The sequence below is a fragment of the Harpegnathos saltator genome, unplaced genomic scaffold (assembly GCF_003227715.2).
Source record: "Harpegnathos saltator strain DR-91 unplaced genomic scaffold, Hsal_v8.6 scaffold208, whole genome shotgun sequence".
NCBI classification, from domain to species: domain Eukaryota; kingdom Metazoa; phylum Arthropoda; class Insecta; order Hymenoptera; family Formicidae; genus Harpegnathos; species Harpegnathos saltator.
In genome coordinates, this window is record NW_020229993.1 from 789,953 (window position 1) to 812,932 (window position 22,980).

Consider the following 22,980-nt stretch of genomic DNA (forward strand, 5'->3'; position numbering starts at 1 on the left):
GAAAACGTTACAGAAGGTGGAGGAGCATCGGACTCCGGGATATATAACGCGGATTGCAAGGGATGCGTACAATTCTCCGTATTTGAGAGCGCGTGCATGCAGGTAGACAGGTATGCGCGAAGCGAGCGGAAAGAAGACGCGCTGTTGAATTGCACCTATTGAAATAGGAATTGTCTCCTGTTTTTTTAGCCTTAGCGGATACTCCATTGTGTCGCGTTCGTGTGTCTGTACGTATTACTTCGTGTCATTCTTCTCGAAACAAATAATGCTTACATATGCACACACACATATACACGTGTATTTTTGATCCTTATATTTATTCACAGAAATATCACGCTGACGTTGCAATGTGTAAAGACGTATCTTCCGATGTCTGACGTTCAGAAATATAAATTATCTCAAGACTATCGAGTAACACACATTTATCTTGATTTGGATTCTCTCTGTTGTTAACGCATTCACTATCAAGCGTGTATTTTTCAGTTGACTCTCCTTTCGCGCTGATCGTTTTAACAAGATTCAACGTAATATGCGCGTATGATCATTTTGAACATTTCAAGGAATAAAAATATTACTCCACTTGCTAGTGCACTTTGCCTGCTATGCTCATTCATTATTATTAGATACAGTTATAATCTTGCAAATGTAAGTAATTGCATGTTATTTATTTTAATATTTGTCGCGTGCGGTGACGTTGTCATGGTGGTGAATGTGTCAAGCTGAATTTTTTAAATCCCTGACGAGTAACCTGTTAGTAAGAAGAAAAAGAAAAAGACTCGCATTTTGATCTGCCAAGATAAATTAATTTTTGCTATGGGAGGGAAGTGGATTGTCGGATGAATATTTTGTTAATTAAATAGATTGTGTCGAATAAGTACAGACGCAAACCGCAAAAGCACGAGACACAGACGTGTAATCAATGTGCGCGAATTGTATCGTACGCCATACCGCGCGCATCCAAACTCGGGGGAGTTCCTTCAAAGATTGCTGATGGCAAGTCCACGATTGCATCCGGATTTACGGTCGACTAACTTGCCCAGCAGCTTGTGGATCTCACACAGCCCGAATTTCCCGGCGTAGGTCCGCCGTCTTAACTCAGCCATATTACATTCAAATGGTCGGATCGCTACATTTAATGACGAGACATTATCGTCCCGAGTGTCTGGCGAAGAAATTCCGAACAGAAACGCGGAGGGTGAGAGGGGGCGAATTGGTCGCGTTTATCAAGCGTTAGCGCGCGATTCCGCCGTAATACGAACGACGAACGGTTGTGTGCGCGATACGTAACGGGAGAGCCTGTATTCGTGAGTTAAATATATTTCCCCGAAAACAAGTGGTAAATTGGAGTAGACTTCGTTATTGACGATCCGAGAAACTTTGCCAATTAGTATTGCACAGCGAATTTCAACTTTTTCTACCACTCTGAGCGATGCGCGCCCATTACTCGTTGATCCGACGCCGCTAATTTTAAATTAGGCGATAAACAACGCGTTACGTCCCAGCCGAATGAGTAACAAAGGCTTCGACGTATGGGATTCCGATAATTCGACATTTTAACAATCGAACGTTTTCAATATCAGAATTATAACATTGCACTCTCTCACGATACGCATATCGTGCTAAATACTCGCACCGCGCACGCGTTCTCGACAGGACGTAACATTATTCAATATTCTAAAAGTATTCAAGATACGCTTATAGAAAAATATTTTCTCATATATTTCCCACCCGACGGAATACACGTAGGAGTTAATTTGCAGTCCATGAAAATCCGATAATTCGACACTTTAACAATTGAACGTATCGAAATTATAACACCGCATATTCTCACATTCTCACCACACATACTTACTGCGCCGAATACTTGCATCGTGTTCTCGACAGAATGTAATGCAACCAAATAGTGCTGAAAGCATCCAAGATATGCTCGGAAAAAGTTGTCGCATATATTTTTCACCCGACGAAGTACACGTGGGCGTTAATTTGCGATCTATATTTATATTCCCTTTCCTGTGACCTCTGCGACTTCTCGCGGCATTCTCATGCAAAATATCATCGTGCGCGCTAAATTCAGCGGCGCATTCGTCGATATTTCCATTGTCTATTATCGCTCGTCCCTCCCGACGGCGCCTCGCCGCGACGCGATAAAAAGCTCAAACGATATTGCGATAAAGATCCCGAAAGCCCCGAGAAAGCGGACTCATTCAACGGCGCTCGAGTTCCACGATTTCCTCGCGGACAGCGACTTCCCTTTTTCGCTAGCGCGAGACGAGATGCCATTATTCTCCGGCGCTGTTTTAGCGCGTCACGCAATCCGCGCAATTGAAGCCGCGGAACGGGGAACTCGCGCACACGTATCCGCCATAACGAGGTGTAAAGTCCGCACTAACGGACGGAACTTGCACCAGGATGACGTTACACACGCCTCGTGCGCGCGGTCGAAACGAAGGCGGAAGTTACGGGCAAGTCGAAAGATGCAACGCGCCGCGGAGAAGTCGCTCGGAGACTCGCGTTTGAGCCGCAAATACAGAGGCACTTCGGTCCCTTTTGAAGCCGCGCCGGAAGTTTCGCCTCTGGCGAAACTCCTTGTGAATACACGCGCGCGAGCACGCACACATCCATCCGCCGTACGTATTATCATCCGCGTCGGGTAATAGCAGCAGAAAGAGAGAGAGAGAGAGAGAGAGAGGGAGGGGGGAGGGAGAGAAAGAAGCAGCGGATGCGATGGCAGCAGCTGGGTTAGAAGAGGCAACGAAGGATGCAACTTTGTGTCTGATAATCAAAGAAATTCCGCTTCGAGCAAGCTTCAGCCCAGGTTCCAAGCAGCGCCTGAAAGTGTCCCTGTAACGGTCGATTCATTGAAAAGCTTGACGTCGACCCCATTTCGCTCCAGGGGGGATCGATATTATCAATTTCGCGTAAATGTGAACAGCGAGCAGCGGTGCAGCCGCTCCGGTTTCGACGACTCGACCGGAAGTTTCTCTCTGTACGACATCAATGCCGACGTAGTAACCGTAAAATATTAACGGCGTAAAGTCTCAATCTTTTCTCTCTCTCTCTCTCTCTCTCTCTTTCTCTCTTTCTCTCTCTCTCTCTCTCTCTCTCTCTCTCTCCCCCTGTTCTTTTCTTCGACGATGAGTACGCAAAGTCAAATGTTGAGATGAAGTATGTAGCTAATGATTGTTAGTCCGAGGTGTCGCGCGCACAAATCGAGTAAGCGACTCGCGCAATTCCCGCTGATTGCGTGCGTTTCACTCTTCCGAAAGGGATGAAAACCGGGAATAATGGGATTCGTTACATCGCGGATAAAGAGTTGATCCCGCCGGCCTTGGAGTTCGCTCGGCGCCGAGCGAGTTGCCGTCTTAAAAAGTAAGTTGCAGTAAAGTGTAGCGACATCGTGGGATATTGCATCACCAGTTCAGGCCCTTTGCAACGAGTCCCGGGCGAATCAGGAATAGAACACGGACGATTACGTACGTTTCGCTAGCTCGGAAGATTCTCTCTCCCGAGACATTACAAAATCTCGACGGAGACTTGTTAAGGCTAATTTCGCTGTGCAATCGTGACGATGTGCCCTTTTGCCAAATTAGGTCATACGATACTTTTCGGTATGAGTTGCTTCTACCCTCTCTACCGCCTTTTTCTTCTCGCTTCTCTCTTCCCTCTTCTTGTTATTAACAATATCTTCCGAAGTGACATTGTATTCTTTTTTATCATCTGGCAATTGAAGTATAGAAATGTGCAGTCTCGCCGTGAGAGAAAGCCGCGGCTGCAATTGATCTTGAATTAATTTCACCGTCGGACGTTAAACGATTTTCTACTTTCCGCTTTCGTCGGAATGAAATTGTACGGTCGAGCGAGCCGCTTCGGTTCGTCATTTTTTCATCGTTATTTCATCGTTGTACAGGCGTATAGACGGAAATTAAGGATTCTCCTTTCGACTGTCGTGCATATATATCCTTAGCAGCATCGGATAAATGATCCCGTTATTACCGTAATATAGTTTGCGAAGCGTAAGCTGCTATTACAATATCGTAAAATTTTAATGCCAACTAATGCTATTGAATTAAATCTACGTCGGAAAGTGTCTATCGCGACGTAGTGAAATTATTTTGTATCTTTTATCATGCATATTAATTGTCATGTGTCGAGACCACTATTAATTTAATGATTTTTTTTATAGAAATTTAAATTGCGCTACTGCTTCGGGGAGGTAACATGCATTGAATACCAAATTCTGTGGTTAATTCGTTTTTCGATTGTGAATTTATTGATTATGCAACGTCGCGTTCGCAAAATGGAACGTTTAAAAGATAAAGATGCATTTGTGTGTGAGTATTCTGAGTCTAATGGGAAATTTTTTAATGAGATGACGAAAATTAGAATCTACAAATAAATCCGACATTCATAATAAAAAGGAAAGTCGTTGTTTAATAAATAATTTTATAAATCTTCGATTAATTGTCAACTTTTACTTACATTTTACGCAACAAGAGCGATCCAAATAGCCAAAAAACAGTTTATAAATACGAATCTGCAACTAATTAAGCTTTTAATTTAAAGATCATAAATGATCTATAGCTACGAGTGCCGCGGTAAATTTCAACTTAAATATACCAACGTCTTTTCTTCACTTTTATTTAACTTCGTTACTGTACTAAATCCAGATTTAAATTTGCATTTACATAACTGTTATCTTTGGCTTTGCAACTTCCTCTTTTCCATCCATTTTTATCTTTTTTTTGGACACAAACTTTGTTATTAATTATTTAACATTTGTTTATTATATATATCTTAACTTTAGGTGAATAAGTTACATAATATATTGCTTATTGAAATTAGAAATAAAAGTTAAACTCAAGCGAATATTAAATAATTCTTGAAAAAGAACTTCTTCAAACTTCAATATGGATAAAGTGGAAATAAATAATCGCTTCTCTAACACCATAATAGAATTCTAAAATTAAGAAAGATAATAGCATATATATAATATTAGGTATATGTATCTCGAGAATTTCCTTTGATACCTTAAATATGAATATTATGTATAGGATTTAATGTAGATGTAAAATTTAGTTTCAGGAATGTTTTTTTAACATGAATTTAAAATTAATATTGGAAAGTACAGAAAAAATATATCATGTAGGTACTTTTTTGCATATTATTATCTTAGCGTCTCATTATTATCGCGTAGAAGTTACATATTGCTGATTTGAATCTCAATTAATTAATTCTTTGTACTCTGTAATAAATTCAACATTCTTATTCCAATAGCTCGGTAATAAAATAAAAACGACTTTGATTCCGGAAACTGAAGTAAACAATGGCTTTTATCATAATGCGCGGACACATTTCTCTATATGATAATATTTATATTTTAGAGAAACAATTACGTCGAATGGACTTTGATATTCAAGCTGTTGGTATAAAATGTTGTGTCCAGTATAACCGACTCGAATTCCGAGTAAAAAGGATAAACATAACGCGAAATAATATATCAATACAGAGGATATGTATACAACATACGGAACCGTTTATACGAATAAATAAAACAACGCTGCTCTCCAGCGCGTCTCATCCGCTGAAGGTCGTGCGACTTCGGGGACAAGAAAGTACATATAAGAGCGCGATTGCCGAGCGATCATAACATTCCTCGACTGAACGCGAAGCTTAGTGTGTCGGGAGACGTCGCGTGCTATTTATTTTTTCGAGTCAATCGGAATCAACGTGCTTGAAATACGTTGCGTTATTTTCTACGCGGTAGCATCTTCTCGAACGGCAACTGTATTCGGCGATCGTAAAAGTGACTGTCGTTTTGCACTCTTGTTGAGTTTGGTTTATTGTGTTTATTAGGTCAGTTTATTAAACTTTTTATGTAAGAATGGGTCAGTCCAAAAGTTTACTTTGATTTCTGCGTCTAATTTTGTATGTATCGGATTATCATTCAATGGAAACAAATGATTCATCGAGCGAATAATTACTGTCGTAGTTTACGATCATTCTTTAACGTTTAGGCAATATTTGTATATCATATTATACCATAGGAGAGATGGTCAATTTGCTGGCCAAGAAAGCAGAAAATCCAACAGACTTTTCCACTGACTCAATATTATCTTAAGAGAGAAATACACAATCCGATGTCTTCTTGTCCTCAATATAACTAATCAGGACACTTATTTTCTTTGTTTCAGATGTGTTAAAGCTTACGGCCATACACGATGGGTGCCGTCCGCTAGGATATAGTTTCGATAGACGCGAATGTCGTACTGGAGGAGCCAGTTCAGGCCGAGCAGAATCGATTCGAAGGTAGGTTTACAGACTTTCCGGTAATTCTGTATTTGACTTTTCCACTCGATCTGCTCGATCAAAGAGCGAGTGAGATGTACACTTTTTCGTGCGTACGAGTTTGTGCGTACATATGCTAGAATCATATGGAGCAACGAAATATCTTAGGATCCTAAGGGTAACTGCTATTCTCTTCCTTTATTATTTAAAAAGAAAAATGCGCAGTTTCCAACCTTCGTATTCTTAGTATGTTCACACCTTTTCGTATGACTAATCAAGAAACTTGCTTTTGTTCCAGAGCTTGCGACCACACACAATGGGTGCGGTTCCCGGGGGAGGGTGCAGTTTCGGCGGACGCGAATGCCGTACCGGAGGAGCCGGTTCGGGCCGAGCACAGTCGGCTCGAAGGTAGGTTTATAGACTTCTCGATACTTTTCTATTTGATTCTTTACGATCGATAACTGCGACATAATTGTCGGGAAAAAGCTGGCCGAGCTGGTAGCGATCGCAAAGAGTTAACAAGCTCACATCGCATTTTTCCCGTTGGGTCGTTAACTCGTGTCTAATCGGCAAAACTATATTTTTTGTTCCAGATTTGTAGCGGAACGCGGCCGGCTGTGAGTTCCTGGTATTTCGGTGAGTCAGCCAAATGTATACGAGAAACGAAAGGTGGTGGGTATTTATGGAATCTCAATGCGAAAATCAATGCAATTTATTTAGCTGGAAGACTTTTATATGTCGGGTTTTAAATATGCCCGTTTGTGTTATCCAGCAAAAGTATACAACTCGAAATAATTAAGGAATTGCTTCTCTAGATTATCTCTCGCAGATATTTAAATAATTACATATATCTTTCTGAAATATATCATTCTCTATATCTCTTTCAATTTTGCAAAGATCTTAGTAACTTATTTATATACTATTAAAAAATAATTCAACGTTGCAGATTTATAAAACTCGCTAAGCTAATTATAAAACGCTTAGTTAATGCAATCTTATATTGACTATATTTTTTTAATTGAAAATTTAATGTATATTATACAAACTCAAAAAGTTTTGAACCAACAACTTTCAATAACATTCTGTAAAAACGTTTTATCTTTGGTTATATTCGATCAAGATATAGAATTATTCAACAAAACTTTTCACTATAACTCCTTAATCGTTTCAAGTAGTAGCTTCAAATAATTTAAACTGAATTGCGCAGAAGTGTGCGAAATTCGCGATTACTTCGTTCGCGATTTGCTTTCCATTTTTCTAAATTTTTTGCTCGTATGATAATATAATAGGTCATTTTTAACGGAATTACTAATATATAGGCGTGTATCTTTGTTGCATCGTTTAAAGGTTGAAATTCTTGCGAAAAATCCGTTTTTTCGACAAGATGTTAATCCGCGAAATCCGCGAAAGTGTTTTTCTTTTCTCCTTCAAGTTGCCCGAGAAAGCGTCGTGATCTCCGCTTCGCGATTTCTTATGCGCGATTTGCGACTCGCGATCGTATATTCTCGAAGTACAGAAACTCATCACGTACCTTGTCTTAAGTTATTAATCGTCGATGAAATTATCGCGACTGAGCGTATATTCAGAGTACAGAAACTTACCGCATACTTAAATCGTTAAACGTCGTTAAGATGATCGCGGCTTGTATGCGTACCGCGACGGAGTATCGAGACTTATCTCGCGTTTCCTGTTTGAAATTTTTAAGCGTCGATAAAATGATTACGGTCGCGAATGAGTGAAGTAGAGTGCAGTGCGATTTACTAAAGTGGAACAACAATTGGACGCTACGAAGGCTGGAGATACTAAGGATACTGGACGAGTATAAGACGACACAGAGGTGGACTTGATCGGTGGACCTAAGTATCACTGAATATCAACACGAACTGGTGAGTGTACAATTTGAACGCTCATAAAGCATCACGTCACGTAGTGCATACTTAGACGTAAATTGCATTGATTTCCGACGAGAAATAGCACTTAATGGCGTGCGATAGCACGGCCTTCTAAGTGTCCAGTTATATTAAAATGAACACGCGAGTCTCTCCTTTAACACTGAAACTACTATATAATGGACGATTAAAGTGACCTATTTCTACCGCGGAGCGGTCGAAATGACAGGTTTTTGAAAAAATACGGTATGCAAAGGCAAAAACGTTTATTTTTTAACCATATTCTGTTATATTATCGTTGTTATATATCATTCCTATACTATTTATTTGGGACTATATTATTGACCAAATTAAATTTTTCGACATTAGAAGATCTCAAACATCAATCTTCGATCGCTTGAATTGTTATTATTATACTTAATGTAATATTAAACTTGACTCTTGAGACTGAGCTCTTAAGGAACTCTTTTCTATTCGTCTTTGTATTGCCGGCAGAGTCTTTTCTATTTCTAATACTTTTATTTATTTTTCTTCTAATTATTTTATTCAACGTTTATTGAAATCATAAAATGTATTGTTGTATAAAATTGAATATTTTCTTAATAAGAAATAAACCTGTCATTTTTGACCACTCGGTAGTTTTGATTAGTACTACTATGGATATGATCCATGCAATAAGTTTTCTTTTTTCGCCCTATTTGCTATCTCAAAGTTGCAATAACAATTTACAACGTATCTGTTTTGCACGACGATTCGATTGGGTGGGAAACAATGCTGAGAACAAAATCATAGCGTTAATTGTCTTCGGAAGCTCGTAATTTCCTGTTGGCGTATTAGCGACCTGTAGCACCGAGCGTTATCGTTTTACGGCGTCGCGATACTATTATGCACAGACTCGAGAGGGCATAACTGTTAATTCCGTTACGAGGCAAGGAAATATCCGGGTGTGCTTACGTCCGACACGGTTCTTCCCCGAAGACTCGCGGAAGCGAGTGCGCTTGCATCGCGCGGTCCGCGACGAGGTATTATAAAATTCAAATGATGCGGTTACTCCGACATAATTCCGCCTCTGGATATTGTGGACCTTTAATATCCGCTAATGTCGTATTAAATAACCGGAAAGATCAGATATTACATCGTCAAAGGACGTGATGTAGGCGGCGAAATTAGTTATTCATTATTCATTACAACGTAAAAGTCGGGCAGAGAATTTCTTTGCTTTCTCACGACGATGAGCTGCACAGCGGCGGATTAATCATTTGTTCCGCGCGCAAAAGCCAGCGCGTAACAGTTACGATTACCAGGGGCTTATATTGCGCGCGTTATTCGCACGGGAATGACGTTAAAGGCTGCCGTGGTGAGGCTTCGTTCTATTTATTAATATGCGCGTTTTTAATGAGAAAAGACCGAAAGAAATAACTGCCGTGGAAGAGCATTATTATAACGTAAATATTAAACAAAAGAAGCTTTTAATTATTCGCTCGAAATTTCACGTGATAACACCTGGTTTTATAACGCACTCGCGATGGTTTCATCATATACTCTCACTGGTCATAGTGTTGAAATAAATATGTCTTTATAATTGTAAACTCGCCTTTTCCCTCTCTTGTTCCGTATTTTGTTAATTGGAAAGTTCGGCTCGCGCGGGTTGTGTGTCGAATTTAAGCTCAAGCGTATTCAACGAAAATAAATCATTTGTTAATTAAACCATCGTTGTTTACGAAACTTCGCCAACAGTGGCGATTGTGTTGACGAATAATTTGTTCTCGATAGGTGCAACAAAAAATGCAAAGTCTGACTCAAAACTCGAATTAAACTGTGTTGATTGATCCAATACCAAATGAAAATAAAATCTCACGACTGTGTGAGGATATATCCCAGCAAAATATTACTTGTTACGAAAATAAAAAAAATATAAATAGAAATTAGTACAGTCCCTCTGGGAATTTAAATAGCGACCGATTTCATACATAATTTGCGATTTTGAAAATCGTGTTTTCTTTTAACGGGGATATTTACGCTATTTGAAAAACGAACATTGTTCGGCCGTAACAAGTTATTAAATATGTTAACGCGACAGGCAACTCGCGTCTTGTTCTCGTCGCGCATTAATTATTCCACGAAATGTTCATTAAAGATGTCGAAATTGTCGCGACGCGTAACGAGGCAGTCCGATTGAAAAGTTTAAATTGGCGGTGAGCATGAAAGATTGTTGCATGGCCAGTCTGTAATTATAAGTTCGCTCGCCCTTTATCATTCATGTTCCCTTTATCGCTTTCATCGTACACGCCTCGCGATTGAATCAAAAGCGGATTTAATCAGTAACCATCTACTATCTCGCGCTTTCCGTCATTACAGCACAATGAATTTGTGAACAGCCCTGTAATTTAATTAATTTTCATAAGTCGCTACTCTTCCGCTAGCGACGTGAACGTATTTGCATTGTACGTCCTTAATTCCGCTACATTCTGTACGGGTGCAGAATCTTACGTAGCTGGAAAAGGTTCCCTTCAGAGTTCAGTCTCATGAGACGATTAGAGAGAGAGAGAGAGAGAGTGAGATAAACGGGTGAAATTCAACAAAAGAATATAAATACAGACGTTTCTTCCTCGAATCTGTCTCGTACATCTTAATATTTTCTATATTTCCGAACGACACATTAGTCACAATTGCCATATTTTGCCGTTTAAACTTCTTAAATATTTTATTATTATGTCACAGCATCTCTCTGGAAGATCGAGTGACATTTCCAATCATCAAATTAGTGTTCTTAAATTAAGTTACAAGCCAATTGAGCAATCGGTCGGAAATTATTATTAGACGAGAGATTCGCGACTGTATATACATATGTATACATCTCTTGACCAATTTGGCGCTCGGTTCTCCTAAGTGGAACGATAATAAATCTGACATGACGCTTTCTCGACAATTTCGGCGGCCCGTGCGCGTTAGCGATTAAGAGCTTCAGATTCCGGATTAATGGGCTGCGAGGGGAAAATACGCGCGCCCATGGCGCTTCTCTAATAAAATAAGACTGCACGTCGATTTTATCGACTTTGAAACGACGTCGCGCGGTTCCAATTTGCATTGCTCGCTCGATTAAATCTTCCTTCAAACGAGGCATTCGCGATAACGACGCGTCACTATATACTCTTTAAGCCGGTAATGCTCGGCGTGCTCGAAATTTTTCAGCGAAATTCTCAAGCCCGCGCCGATAATGGAGACACAGAACGCGCGGAAGGGAGGGGCTCTCGCGGGGGCGGCCCGGCCGGCGCGTCCAAGTACGCAGTTGAGGGTGCGTGGGTGCTCGGCGAGGAGGGAGCGCCCCGAGTATTCACAAAAGGTTTGCAAACTCGGAGGAAATTGCTTTCCTTCCTCGCTTAACTCAATTATTCGTTACTTTCGCCCCGTTAAAACGCGTATCGCGAAAGTTGTCCAACTCTTCTGCGACGGGCCCGTCGCGTCGGTGCCCGAAAGCGACGGAAAGGGACGCTCGGCCCTGAAACGCGTTTATCGCGATATAATCCTTAATTCTCCAATCGAGAAAACTCGACCTTGCCTCATGTCCGCGGAACTTCACCCCGCATTCTCGCTCATGGGCGAGAGTGGCGAAATGGCGTATCAGGATTCAATAACGAGAGTAACTAAACATTTTCGACCGAACGCATCCGTTTATATAGCTTCCGTAAATAGCCGCGTAGCAAGTTTCGCGATCCAGTTGGAAATCCAGTCCGATTTCTCGAAAGCTAAGCAGCTTCTATTATAGTTAGAAGTGTAATATGTCTCAAGTACGCGATTCTAAGAGGGAAACTCGGTCTTTCCGCAATCTTTTCGTTGCTTTCCACTTTACATTAGGATTTTAATTACATATGGCGCGTTTCTGATTATATATATAACGTTACATTATATATCGCAAGTCGCTAATACATGTAATCTTCGCGAACCTGATTTGATATCATAAAATTGCATCGACTGTTACTAACTGCAAACAAAGCGCGAGTTTCCATAATATTTCGATTTTGAACGGAGAACCCACGTTTGGGACAACAGGATTTTCAGTTGGTATCGTGATCGGGTAACCAATTTTGGGAATTTTGATCGTAACCTATATTGTATTTGAGCAAATTCGAAGAAATTTCTATGCCGAGATGCGATCATTTCTTCGCTACACTCCCCCCACTTTACCTTATACTCTCTTTTCCTTCTTTTTCACCAAGTCTCAAGTGTATGCTTGTTTCTCTTTAAAATTCCTAAAGTATATTCTAGTTTTTCGGTGGTTATTCGAAGAGCTATTTACGTATCTAAATAGCTGAGATAATTTGACATTCAATTTGTGCCAATAAGGACGGCCATTCGGTCACGTTACGCGAACAGAAATACGAGTATTTAGTTTAGCGTCAACTGATCACTTTGGGTTGAAAGACGTTAAGAGTGGAAAGTCAAAGTGGAACTCTAAAAATGTTAATAACAACGAAAAAACGATCGTCTAAACGTCCTTTCTGTATTTTTTGTACTCCTATAAACGTAGTGCTATTCCGTTTGACCATATTTAGCGAAGAACGGGAAACCGCGCGTAGAAATCTTTCTGCAAAAATGTTTTTAAAAAATGTTTTTTAGCTTCTAGGTTCATTTGTAAGAATATAGCAGTTTTTTGAACATTTTCTGAAACGCGCGCACGATATGTACAAACGGCAGAACTTTATAGCAGATAAATTTTTACGTTAACTGACAGCTCGGAACCCCAAGTTTGAAATTTTTATCGTTTTTATCACACATCGAGCAATGATCCAATTCAATTTTGCAGATTTCAGGAAAAGAAATTTTTTTGTTCTGTGCCAGCAACATGATGATAAACTTTCCGGAAAAACTTGTCGGTATTCCGTCGACAAAGTTTTCATGTACAGCATCCCCTTAAGTAGCTCATTTGCATTAGCTTTGAATCGTATCACTTTTCTATTAATTACTCGTAATATATAACCGTATATAAACAGCGCCATCTAATTAATCATATTTGATATGTAACTGATCGATAATGACCAAGTCACAAAGCCAATTCCACGTTTTGGTGATTAATCAGCCAATAATGCGCTAATAACGAGCTAGAAAATACCATCTAGCCTGTACATTATCTAACTACTGGCTTCTGACTCAGGCTGACTAGTTAAATTTCTACTTGAGTACTTGAATCGAATTTAGAAACCGAGTCCACAGAATCGAGTACTATCTCGTGGATTCTCTCGCGTTCCTTTGTTCCGTGCACATTCGCGTTAGTTATGCAGTAATCGCTTGTGCGCGGATTAATGCACGACAAACGACGAGCGAGTTACTCCGAAAGAATTATGCTAATTCGCAATTGCAATTGAGGACGCGCGTGCACGCGCGCGCAAATAGTACCGTGGTGGACAAAGTAGCGTTCCACCACAAGCACAAAGCACAATCGCCGGAAGTTTGGACGTTGACGTGTAATATTTACATTGATAATTAACGCGGAAACCTGTGTAACTGGGCGTGTGAAACATCACGCGAATAAAACGTCAATGTTGAGCACGATCGATTATCGCCGTGATAATTGTGATTCCGATCTCGCGCGTGTTTATTTTCTGCGACATTTTATTTTCTGGTTATACGAGGTAGATAGATAGTTGGGTAGATAAATAAATAGATAGAGATAGAAAGAGAAAGAGAGATAGAAAGAGAGAGAAAGAGAGAGAGAGAGGGGGAGAGAGAGAGGGGGGGAATGGAGGGAGAATTGTGCTGCTGCGTAATAGAAGTCGGGAATTATTGTAATCGTCGTGCCGGAATTACGACTCGCCGAAAAGACACGTCGTAACAATGTAATTCCCTGGCGCGCTGAAGAAATTGTCGTGACTATCCGGTCGGCATCGTGCTTCCTCTACTTCGAAATACAACTTTAACGTACCGCCGCGGTGTCGTATTGCTCGTGACTTAGGCATTGCAACGTGCGCAATCTTGTTTTCGAAAAGCTGTCTCGCAGGCCACACTTACTCGCTTTCGTATTACCGTGTTATTTGGGTTACTCGAGTGCAAAGTTGTTTACTGGCAGATGTAACGAAGACTGAAGCTAAGACTAGTGAAGTTTTAGACGCCCGTTCGTTATTTATGTTAATTCGTTTAGTCTAAACACCGCCTGCCTCGTCGCCGGTTCGATCGTCGAGATTCCTCTCTCTTCTTTCTTTCTTGTCCTGTCTTTCCTCTCTTTGGTAACTACAGTTGTGTATTTGTCGTTTTTGAAGTTTCGCAAACTTAATTTCCATTTTTTCACCCTCGAATCCTCGAACAAATTTCCGACTCGAATCGAGAGGGAACGAGAGAAGTTCGACATTGGCTGGCTGTAGAAGAATTTTATTCGAATTATTTTTTGACTTTTTGGCGGATGTAACGCGTTCATTATAAATACAATATGGGTAATGGAATCGCGTGAATTATGTATCGTCATATATTGATTTAATACCCGATTGTAAAATCGGACGAATAGTATATTCGATATTGCGTATTCTATCGCATAGAGCACAGTACTTCAATCCTCGTATTTTTCTAATATACATTCGTTAACGTAAAATATTTCATATTCACGGTACGTAATTCGTGTCCGCGAGAACTACTTCGATGCTTAACATCGCTCTTGCGCGAATTTTGCATTTAATATTTGCGCTTTGTGTTACTTCAATATATCTTTTAACGTAAAAAAAATATTATTCCGTTTGTGATTCGTAACTGTGCGAAATTCACATGGATACTTAACATCGCTCTCGCAATTTATACATTAAGACCCCTAATTAGCTTGCTGCGGCTATCTTAACTTATGACATCAGAAACAAGAAAATACATGCTTAAAATAATTTAAATAGACAGAATGTTAACAAAAGGTGCATTTGGAATCTATCGGAAGTAGTTAAAAGTAGATTTATAAAATAATTCGAATACTTTGTTTTAATGATCGATAAATTAACATGACAGAATTATAAGGGAAGAAAAAATAATATAATATAATATAATATAATAAAATAGAATCATAAAGAGAAAAGGTAAATGGTTATCTATATTTATACAAAAAAAAAAGAAAAAAATGAAAATTACAGATAAAACATAGCTTAAAAGGGTAGGTCGCATGTCACGTTAATTAAATGTACAGTAATTTATTAATTGTTCGAGCAGAAGAAAAGCGTTCGAACTATTTTGCGAATTTGCTCGATCGATCGCAAGTGTCATTTTACGGATATATCTTTTTATCTTATCTTATTTCGCAGAAATATTGAGCATCGATTTTCTCGCTTCTGACGTTCTCAATCGAAAGGTCCGCTACTAGTGGCCAGGGGCCTTAACACTCGCGTCAACAACGTGTTACAAATTCAAGATGTCGCGATATGTAACAAAAACGCGCGATTTTTCGCGCGGTTTTCGAGCACGCGGTCGAGTTTCCGTATCTTCACCGATTCGATAGATGGCGAATCGTGTTTGCAAGCAGATGATACCCATCCGTTAATTTCCATCCAATGTACCCATATTTCCCAACTGACTTCCCTAGCCGCCGTATACGAATTTCGAAGCGCTCGTTCCGATTCCGGGACGGAATTGCGACTTGTGTAACACACTGCACGTAGTTATGTTATTTGTGCCCCAGCTGGCATATAGTAGGGCGCATGAAAATTCTCCGTCTCGGCGGACTGTAAAAATTGCGTCGTGCCGCTTTGGCTGCAATCATGGAGGGAGAAAGACCGAAAAAGAAAGAGAGAAAGAGAAAGAGCCTCCGATCGAAAGTGCGATCAAACGGGCGGTTCCGCGCTCTTTTTTCTTTCTTCTTTTTTCGGGGTCAACGTGGTCCGGCAGATCCACTATTGTTACGGCTATAGATTTATTTCGTCCGTCACTCCGTCACACGACCTGAATGTTGATCTACGGAACGCGAGTGTTTCTCGGTTTTACAACCGGGTCACCACAGCGTCGCTTTGTCGTAAATAAGTTACGTCAGCTGCGGTATTCGCGCATCCGTCGACTGTTGAACGTAGCGTGCAAAATGATAAGTAGGATGCTCTCTATGAGAATGAGCGTCTAAAAGAGCAAACTCGGGTGATATTACCGCATCCCATCGCTGCGTGTTTCGATAATGTTTGCGGTGCATCCCGATCCTCGTTCGAAATTCGCATTGAGGTTTCGCACGGTGCATTCTACATTGGATAATATAAAATTTGCGTTATCAATAATTAAATATCAATAATTAAATTTTATATTTTGAAACGATGATGAATCCTGGATACCTTCGTTATTATGAACGGTTTATTCATAAAACTCACCCCACGGTTTATCTTTTATATAATTGTAAAAATTGTATAATTGTAAAAAGTGTAAAAAAGATTTAGTCCGTTCATGTGAACATGGGAATCAAAATTATATCTGCATATAAAATATTCAGGAATATAATTTGAATCTCTACTCCGACTTCCCAGAAAAATAATAGGTTCTCGTAGACAAATCTACGAAGATTTGAATTAGAAGTGTCATCAGTTTCAAAATGTGACTTTAGAATTACTAAATGGAAAATTCAAACATATTTTAGTTTTTTTTTTTTTGCCAAATGTCTTTCCAAAGTTTTTTTTTTATTACTATCTTATATTTATGTTGAAAAAAATATCTGAAAAGTTTGGAGCAATTACTCACATTTTATAAGTTTAAATACTTGAAATGCGTAAATATCATTACTTAAGAGAGGATCCTGATGTAGTAAAGGATCGGGGCAAAAGCGGTCATGGGACCACTCCCACCCCACCTCCACCACTACCACGGAGGGGGGCCCATGACCGCAGCACATTGCCTCGTGAAGCCCGGATACGGATCGGCGAGGCAACGCGGAAGAGGGGGAAGGCAAGGGGGAGGGGTTCCTCCCTAACCCCCTGCTCAAATTCCAACTGGCGCTCACAGGCGAGAGGCAAACCATCCGCCCCCCACCCTTCCGACTTCTCGTAGAGGGATCGGACGACAACAATTCTATAGGAAAGTTCTGAAAAATTTTGATACGGATATCGCTATCACACACATTTGTAACACTGATAACGAGTACGTTAACGCTAGAACTATAACGCAATCAAGTCAGTCAGAAATAATCGTCTTGTAATTTTTTATATTGCTTGCAAAATAGAATTATTTAAGATTGTATAACGATACATTTTATATTTTTAGTGGACGTGGTTGAAGAAAACTAAAACAAATAGACAAACATTTCCGTCCACGCATAACGTGTTTTTTTCGAAACGTTCTTGTAAAAATAGATCGCGTTACTCGTCCATAGTTCTAGACTTAACAACGTGTTTGGCTTAGATAGTTGAATGGAAGGTATTGCAAATATACGTCATCGATATAAAAAGATCGACACGCCTTACGCGTGTTGCGCGTTGAGAAACATTTATTATTCAAGAAACGTCTCGGGAAATTACATATTTTGACCAGTTGCTTCGTTCTGGATCGCTGTAGCTTGGTATTTAATAATTCTACCGTTTTTTGCAAATTGTTAAATAAACCATGTAACTACTACCATCGCTATCCTCGAAAAATTTGTGAGTGAAAGAGCGTTCAATTTTCAAATTTTTTGGCGAAACTTTTTGTTGTACTTTTTCCATACATTCACATGCCGGAACGGATGCGAGTGTTTCATCGATTACTTCGTTACAACGTTCGCATATGGATGAAATCCATAAGCGTGTACGGTTTTGATTTTAAAATTCTATTAACTTAGAGATCAGAGTACTCGAGACTTGTTAAACATCAATCGCACCAATCGACAGTTTTATTTTCTACTTTTCAACGCCTTTAATTGCGTTTGTACCTTTTCTTTTGCAAATTTATAATACTCGGTTTGCGGCTGACTCTGTGAAATCAAAGCCCAGTCGGAACGATAGTTTGAAATTAAACGATACGGGCGATTAAGTAATCGACTCGAGTGCCACATAGACCAATAATATTGATAGGTAATTGTAATTTGTAAAATCTCGCGACACTCCCCTCCCGCAGATCCTCGGCTGCGCTAGAAAAAGCGCGTTAACACACACACGAGATTTAAGCGCGCGTCCAGAGAAATACGGGGATAATTAACGATGCCGCAAAAAATCGCCGAGTTGTTATCTCAAGCATAACGCACGAATAACGCGTAAAAAATCTCATGAATAACATATAAAAAGGATCAGACCGCGAATACTGCGCCGCGCTGTGTGCGCCTTATTTTCGCGTAACAATACCGACACCGTCCTCTCCCTTCCTCCCTCCTAATCTTAACCACGTAGAGCTCCTTCATGTTCCACGAGATGCGCCCACTTTATTAGCAAAATTATTATGCGTGCACTCGCTTGAGAACACGACAACCCCGCGGCTACATCTCTTCTCCTCTTCATCGTAAATTTCCAACACGTAGCCGGCTCACGTGCCGGTGTGTTGTTCATATCGCGCTCCAAAGTTTCTACTGCGAAAATATTAAACGTCAGTCCTCAGGCTCAATTAAACGCGGCACGTCAGAGAAGCCGTTAATTTCCTATTAACGCTGGGAGGACTGCGGAAGAGCCCATCGTCGATGTGTGAAACTGGCTCGTTTTTACGTAGACGAATATCGAATATTATTGTACACATTTGCAGCAAAAGAGAAGGGGGAGGGAGGGAAAGCGAAGCTACGACGGTTCCATCAAACTGCCGGCCCGCGGCAAATTGGGCATTGAAAGCTTAATGAGTCTTTTTAGAGCTTAACGATCCTTCCGTGCCACTTACACAATCCTTATCCCGAGAGATTTATTCGCTGCTATAAGAAGTCAGATTATGATGGTTTCGGAAGCATTAACGTAGCCTGGAGAAGAGCACGGTATTAAGCACACTGAGATAGAAAAGTAGATCGCAAAGCGGGCGGCGCGGGCGGGCGACCGGATAGACTCTGTGAGCATTATATCGACGAAATTATGAGTAATAAGCTGTGATTGCCTGCGCGAATTTTGCCTGCGCGAATTTAATAAATACGTTACGTGATTCGCGATGAACGGCGATCTATCACAATTGCCTTCGATTGGATCGTAAATAAAATATATCTTGAGACCTCTCTCTCTCTCTCTCTCTCTCTCTCTCTCTCTTTCTCTCTTCTATATATATCTCAATAAGTTCGCTTCTAACATTACATTCTACGATCAACCTTTATTAGTGATAATCAAAGCCGAGCGAGGTTCAATTAACGCTTACGAAAACAGGTTGCAGAATGTGAGGACGGGGAGCAAGAGAGAAAGAGACAGTGAGAAAGATATTATTCGGACTAACGATTCCAATCGACGGGATCCGCGGATTAACGAGACACGGCGGACACCTAGCATTTTAATTCCGATCGAAGATACGAGATATTGCGGCGCGTATCGTCGGGGCGTAAATCCCCAGGCTTCGCCGAGATTAACTGCCAAATTTGACCTCCATCAAGGAATATCAGAATCTCGGTTTACCCCGGCGTTTCGCAGCGCGAGCGGGCAGAAACTTAGCTCGAAAGCTTAACGAGTCCTACGATCGTGCGGCTACGTGCACTTCGACGCGAGCCAGGGTGAGAAAGTACTTATCTTCAGCGCCGAAGGGACTTCCCGTGCTCTCTGTCCCATAAGCGACCCAGTTTCTCTCCAGGTATAACCGACGCCCAGCCGCAGCCGGCTGCGGCTAAGACGTAATTGCGATAAGCGCGAAACGAGCTTTCCATTACTCCTTCGAAGGCGTGTAAAAAGTCAAGTACCTTGACTTATTCGCGCGCGCGCGTGCGCGTATACCATCCTCTGGGAGCGGCGTCTCAAAGATTTGCTTTAATTAATTTCTTTCTGCAGAGTCGTCGCGGTCATCGCGACGCGTAATTAAACGCGGCATTTGATAGCACCGCCCCCACCCGACTTGTATTGTCGGCGTGATCGTAATAACGCTCGGTGGGAGAAAGGGAGATGGGGGAGAGAGAGAGAGAGAGAGAGAGAGAGAAAGAGAGAGAGAGAGAGAGAAAGAGAGAAATAGCTTACCTCTCTCGCCGTGATATACAATTGCTTGGTATTTTTCGACCGCTCTATCCGGCGATCTAAGCGCGCCTGCTTCTCCGTGTGAGTGCTTGTGCTCAATTGTTAAGCGCAAAAGTACCGCGGATTTCAGACTAAATATCTCTCGGCGCGTCTCACCGGCAAATCTGTACTTTGCCGGCGCAGATAACGGGGGTCTAGTTCTCTCTTAGATTCCAAAGAGGAAACGTTATAGCTTACAGGGCCAGTGTTTCCGAGCGTTTTAACGATGTTTTAAGCATCATAAGCTCCGTTATGCTGCACCGCGCACTGCAATTTCCCGGGATTTGCTCAGATACCGCATAGATTCCGATTAGAATTTCCAAATTTGTACCAGAATTGGTTATCCGATTGCGATACCAATTGGAAAGCCCAAACATATGGCTTCTCTATTTAGAGTGAATAGAGAAATATGGGAATTTACGCTTTTTTCAGTCCGTAATACCGAGTTCCAAACGGTTTTGACAGTTCGCGGTTAAGTGATTTGCGAAGATTACGTGTGTTTTTTAATGGATTGCAATATATAATATAATCCTTTAAAATCAGAAGTGCGCGCGCGCGTAACGCACGTTCTGGCTCTGTGGTGTTCTGGTAGAATTGAAAAATAAAGAAAATCAAATGCTAACGTGAAATGCTAAAGTGAAAACCAGAGAGAAATTGGGGAACTCTGGGTGTTCTGTTTATAGTATCGTACGTGTTTGAAACACAAGGAAAAAGAAAATAAGTTGAATTGGTTAAATGCGACGATGAACGAAGCGATATCACATTTTGATCGAGGAAAATAGAATATCTGTCTTCTGTAAATTAAATTCGATCTTAAGGATCAGAAATTCTGTTTTCTTCAACCGAAACGCGTTTGGTTTGTTCATTGTTACGCGTTAGTTCAAAGCAACTTTATTCTCCGTGCGTTTCTGACATGAATCTGTGCTCAGGACTTAAATAAATCCTAAATAAATCCCAAGAAATTTTCTATGCGGGTATTTGTGCGCGTGTCCGTTACATAGAATTGACAACTTTGCTTTTTGTAAAACGACGCTCGAGTATCACGATGAAAGTGGTTCTGGAAAGTGGCTAGGTGTTGTTGCGAAACGCTTGTTTTTCAATCAAACGCCTCGTTTGCTAGAGAGATAAACGTCTCGAGTCTCAGCGGTGTCTCACACAGGAATGAAAGAATCCTCCCGTTTTTCTTTTTCCATCTCCTTTCGAAGATTTTCTCCAAGCTTCCTCGTACGACTGTATATCTTACGTATTCATTATTATCTTATCCCAGGTGGATCTATCCGCAACTTCCTCTCTCGCTCATAGCGCGACGAGTCTAATGCGCGAATGGTGGCGCGAGAAAATGTTTCAAACGGCAAAAGTGAAGCTGGTGTTTCACCCTCACGTAAATGCATCCGCTCGCCCAACCACCCATTCGCTCGCGCGCACACACACACACACACACACACACACACACACACACACACACACATCCATACGCACACACGCACATTATCAGGTTCCTCATTTGCCGCGTAGACATTGCGGTAGCGAGGTTTCGATTACTCGGAAAGCTTCCCATCGTTCCATCTTCAATTACACTTAATCGTGGTCGTCGCGTGGTCTCGCTCGCAATAAAATGCTCGCCGCAGTATATCTGTCGTCCACGATAGCCGCGCTCGATGCTTTTCGCGTCGAGGAACGTCCACCGCGACAATAGCGACGATAGGAGAGAGCCGCGCGGGATAACTTTGTAGAGGTATTTCCAACGTTCTCGAGGTTTCTCTCTCTCTCTCTCTCCCTCTCTCTCTCTTTCTCTCTTTCTTTCTCATCCCGATTTATCCGATTCCGAGTAAATTATTCGGGAAGGATTGCGCCGCAGAGCTCTCGTTTGTGTAGGAGAAATATAAGTCACAGCCAAATGAGAATGAATAGGAAAATGAATTGGCGAATGAATGAAGAGAGATACACTCTGTCGATGAACAGCGACGTTTGCCGACGATCGATCTATCGAATTGCCGAGAGACAGATTTCGAGAATGCTTGCTATTCATTTAATGCTGTTTGCCTGTTAATTCGCGAGGCAGCGCGCGCACAACGTCACTTTAATTGCGGGTTTAAATTGAAGCTTTTATGTACAGGCGAGCATGATTTATAAATCCGCTTATATTTTTATCTCTTGACACAATTCGTCTTTGACGGACAATTACGCTAGACTGCCGAAGAGGGTCGTAATGATCGAAGCATTTGGCACCGTGGATGACGTGATAAGACGGAAATTGCTCATTAGTAACTGTGATTAGGCTTTTTATCGGTCGTTCTTTCTTTCTCTCCTTTCGTCTCTTGACCATTATATGGGAAGAAAAATGTTTGGCTGAATGAAATAATTTTCTGGTGAAATATAAATGATACACAAAATTTCGATTGAAGTTATCAGAAAATACTAAGTCTAAATTATCCATATTTCTGGTTAACTTAAACGGGATATTCCGATATTTTCAATCGGAGTTTTTCTGAATCGCTCATATTTCACAGAACATTGGTTCGTTCAAACAAATATTTCTCTTCATATAGTACTCCGCGTAGAATATCGAAGATCGGGTTAAGAAGAAGATCCAATTTATTTTTCTGTGTATTATATTTTTCTGCATTTCTAGATAATACCGTCTTGTATTTCCATCTTGGATTTTGTTTATTGTTCCATGTTACAATCCCGATGTACAATAATAGCCTGAAAACATCTTGAATCATTTGTATTTCAATACCTTT

General features: G+C 40.8%; 1 protein-coding gene and 1 long non-coding RNA gene across 4 annotated transcripts in view; one reads left to right on the forward strand and one right to left on the reverse strand.

Annotated features, from left to right (window-relative positions):
* The window catches only part of dpr12 (defective proboscis extension response 12), a 357,607-nt gene that overhangs the window by 81,373 nt on the left and 253,254 nt on the right, over positions 1–22,980 (reverse strand). The gene's annotated exons all lie outside the window — the stretch shown is intronic.
* LOC112588396 (uncharacterized) overlaps positions 5,552–22,980 on the forward strand; it is a 260,117-nt gene continuing 242,688 nt past the window's right edge. Inside the window, exons 1-4 of the long non-coding RNA XR_003112827.1 lie at positions 5,552–5,853; positions 6,192–6,306; positions 6,584–6,693; positions 6,879–6,921. This is a non-coding gene — a long non-coding RNA (uncharacterized LOC112588396). The remainder of the gene's footprint in view (positions 5,854–6,191; positions 6,307–6,583; positions 6,694–6,878; positions 6,922–22,980) is intronic.